At 46.1% G+C, this 4,096-nt stretch overlaps 1 protein-coding gene across 1 annotated transcript in view; it reads right to left on the minus strand.

The window, feature by feature from the left end:
* The window catches only part of HDHD2 (haloacid dehalogenase like hydrolase domain containing 2), a 24,473-nt gene extending 23,414 nt beyond the window's left edge, over positions 1–1,059 (minus strand). Inside the window, exon 1 of the mRNA XM_026649309.1 lies at positions 976–1,059. The gene's annotated coding sequence lies outside the window, so the exon portion shown is untranslated. The remainder of the gene's footprint in view (positions 1–975) is intronic.
* Between the last annotated feature and the right edge of the window lie 3,037 nt (positions 1,060–4,096).

Genomic DNA, 4,096 nt, shown 5'->3' on the forward strand with positions numbered 1-4,096 from the left:
TACTTGATGCCTATTGTTCTGCATCAAGTCAATACAGGAGCTACTTTAGCCCATATATTTCAGCAATGATTCTGCAAAGGACAATACCCTCTGATACCAGTGTGTATTATGCTAGTAACGATCCTGTACTGCAATTAAAACACCACATGGTGCAATAAGCTCTAAGCTGCATTTATTTTACCAACCACATGTCCTTTCTCTCCTTGGATTGCAGGGGGTCACCATTGATCACATAGGTCAACTTGTGCGGACAAGGGTTACATTACAGAAGATAAATCCCAGGAACAGGGAGCGAGTGGTGAATCCACTCCAGGGCACGAGCCACCCACTCTCCACCTGGGGTGAGGAAGGAAGTGATGCTATGGGCAGGTTAGTCCATAACTGTCCACTACGGGACCTGTCACAGGCTAGATAGGCTATGGGTCTGCACCCAAGAGGCAGCTCCCATGGGGTGTGTTACCAAGGGACCCCCAATGGGGCTTACCAATGCATTGTGGGAAGTCAAGGCCCTCAGCTAATGGGAGGAGACAAGGTCACCCCTAGGAAGCCTGGGCGGGGCCCTGGGGTTGTGCCCCGCCCCCGAGGGGTGAGCACTGACAAACCCCACCCCCTCCAGTGCCCCGCTCCCCGGCCTGACAGACACCCCGGCTACTAGGGAAAGGCAGGAGGGAAATAGATTCTCAGCCTCTCCCATATGCAACAAGAGAAAAGTGGCAGCGTGAGGACTCCCCTCCTCGCCATGGAAATGGTACCGTCCTCTCACCGCAGAGGGTCCATTCCCCCGCGGCGGGTGACACACAGAGAATGTGAGGTGCGATTGTGGCTCTCTCCTCCTCACCCTTTACCATGCAGTTGGTCCCGCCTTCTCCGTAGAGACAGTGGGATTTGGACTGGTCCATTCTCGGGAGTGGGGGAGGGCAGGTTTCTCAGGGTAGCCCCATCTTAGCTCCCTTCCCACACAACTGCCCAACTCACCTGACTCCAGCCGAGCACCTGTCCGGGAGGGGGAGGGGAGAGCAAACCGTGCTGTGCCCGGGACCTACCTGTCCCTGCGCTATGGGGTCCTCGTGGGCTCTGAGCGGCTGCCCACTCCAAACGCCTGTTTTGTCCCCAAAGACCAAAGCTATGTGCGATATTTTCGCAGCTTGCAGTTTTGTGGCTCCGTGACTGATATTCCTGCATTAAAAAATGCAGCCTCCCCCGAAGGAATTTGGCATTACAGACAGGCACTCTGAGAGACAGCCTTACGTTCCGGTATAGGAGAAGTGCAACCTGGCCAAGGAATTATGGATCCGAGGATGGCATGGTGCACTGCCAATGCCAGTCTCAGGTGGGGCGCAACCTATGGAGGGTATAGACGGGACAGCATGCCAGGCTGCATTGCTAAGGGCAATCTCATGTGGTGGCGGTGCAATCTGCAAATATGACAGGTCACAGCTGATCATGCTGTACCATTTAGAGCACTCTCATATAGCATTGTGGCCAGAAGAGACAACAGGCCCTACCTTGCAGGGCTACTGGGCCAGCCCAGGAGCATTCTCATATGATGGTGAAGACCATATGAGCAGCAGGTTCCATCATGCCTGGCTCTCTGTTGACTGTTGTGCTTTCACATGTTCAATGGGTCTGCCCAGGAAATAGCAGTCTCCATTTTCATGAGCACTTTAATCATAGAAATGTAGGGCTGGAAGGGACCTCAAGAGGTCATCGAGTCTATACTGAGGCAGGAGAAGTATACCTAGACCATGCCTGATACATGTTTGTCTAACCTTTTCCTAAAAACCTTCAATAACAAGGCTTCCACAATTTCCCTAAATAACCTGTTCCAGTGCTTAACTACCTGTATAGTTAGATTTTCCTAATATCTAACCTAATTCTTCCTTGCTGCAAACTAAGCTGATTACTTCTTGTCCTACCCTCAGTGGACATGGAGAACAATTAAGCACTGTCCCCATTATAACAATCTGTTCCATATTACATATGGTTATTTTTCAGGGCTAGCTGAACTCCTCTAAAACACAGTTTCACCATTCTCTTCAACAAAGTATTTAGTTTAGCAATTCCCCTGGTGGTTTGGTTTGGTTTGGTTTTTGAATAAGCATCAGAAGTTTAAATTGGGTTGGCCTGTAAAATCTGCAAGAGGGGATCTTTGCATCAATAGATCTTATGAGACCTATCAAAGTGGGCCTCCTGCAGAGTTGCTCAAATCTGTATATGTACTGTACTTAGAATCTCCTGTGTCTAGTGGCACGAGGCAACCCCTTTTCCCATTGCTGTCTTGTTTGATTCTGTCGTAAGTTGTTTCCATGATGGCAGCATCCTTTTCAATCATCCTGCAGTTTGTCATTCTTTGTCCTCCATGCTTTCTCTTCCCTGCAGGTGGAATCCAATCTAAGCCATACCTTGTGCTTCTGCCACTGAATAGCCTGATGACATGGCCAAACCACCGCAGCCTTGTGGGTGTGCATAGTATAGTTATACCTGGTGTATACCTCCATAATGTCTCACCCTGGCACCCTACACACACCCCCAAACCACCCCCACTCTTTTGAACCCCCTTCCATGTCTTATTTCTATAACTCCTTATGCCTCCCAGTACCCTGCCACCTCCTTTGATATACTTAGTACACTACAACTTCCTCCAATACTACCTTGTTTGTCTGCACCACCACCTCCCTTTCTCCTTCCTCCCCCAAAACCCCTCAATTCACAGACTGGGCCTCATGTGCACCCAAGTCCATATCCCTCCCAACCCACCACCCCTTCATCTATATCCTTCTGTCTTGAATAATTTCCTTATCTCAGTCCCCAAATGAACCCCCATTTCTGGCTCAATCCAACAGTTGCTGTAACATCCAACTGTACTCAGCAGCAAGTCTGTGTTTATAAATGTGGATATTGATAGCTTAAACATTGCTCTTTGTAAACAATTTTCAAAACTCCCTAACTTTTCAGAAAAGCTCTACTGTGGGATAAGATAATGCATGTGACATTTCAGGAAGATCAATTTCTTATCAGGAAACTGAAGAGGGAGGAGGAAATGCTGTATTTTTTTTTTAAAAAACCAAGCTCAAAGAACCTCACTCAGCTCCACTGAAATCAACTAGCATCTTTTGATTGACTTCAGTTGGCACAAGATCAGGTACATAACAGGAAGTTAACTTCATTCTTAAGTAGCCATACTTACTTTCATGTTTTTTTCATTGTAGGATATCTAATCACCTACTTTGAGGTTAATGTTTACTCTCAGACTGGAAACTATGCCTTGAGTGAGAGGTATTAAGAACTTTTTTGGGAGGTGGGTGGAGCAACAGTTCCTTTCCCCTCGCCTTAAATACTGCTGAGGCTTGCATTTTTTTTTTTTTTTTTTTGCTTTTAATTAAAATGAGGGTTCTGTAACAATCTGAGTCAATAAAGGGCATATATGAAGTGATATGCAGGTGACACTTGGAACCTGTTTAGGGCCAAAATATGACTTACCTCAACATTAAGATCCAAATATACATTTGAAATGACCAACTCTATGTGAGCTCCCTGTTATGGTCAGGGAAAGCAGTAGCCTTAACTGACAGAGTGGTAGTGCTGTGTAGGGAGTCTTGCATTGTTGTCACCCACCAGTGTCATCCAGTTTACATTAGTGAAGGAAGATATTTGTATAAAATTAGTGTAATAATTAAAAAACCTCCTTGATACATTTGTGTAATTTTTTTTTAAGGTCTCAGCTGATCTCTTTAAAAAAATGATATTCTCCCTACTCTGGAAATTCCAAGATACTCCAGTAGGAACAGATCCCACTCTGGCCAAAAATTCTATTCCCCTACTGTCGTGCACCAGGCTGGCATTGGATTGGCTACTGCCCTCACACAGAGGAAACTGTATTTCAGTGTTCAGAGTGGTAGTCATGTTAGTCTGCATCAGCAAAAAGAACGAGGAGTACTTGTGGCACCTTAGAGAGTAACAAATTTATTGTCTCTAAGGTGCTACAAGTACTCCTCGTTCTTTTTGTATTTCAGTGGTGGTAGAAGCAAGTGCTTTATGAACCTTCAGGATGGACGACAGTATATAAAAAATAAATATTTTCAGTACCCAAAACAGG

Source organism: Terrapene carolina, unplaced genomic scaffold, assembly GCF_002925995.2.
Source record: "Terrapene carolina triunguis isolate 2854851 unplaced genomic scaffold, T_m_triunguis-2.0 Scaffold69, whole genome shotgun sequence".
Lineage (NCBI taxonomy): Eukaryota > Metazoa > Chordata > Testudines > Emydidae > Terrapene > Terrapene triunguis.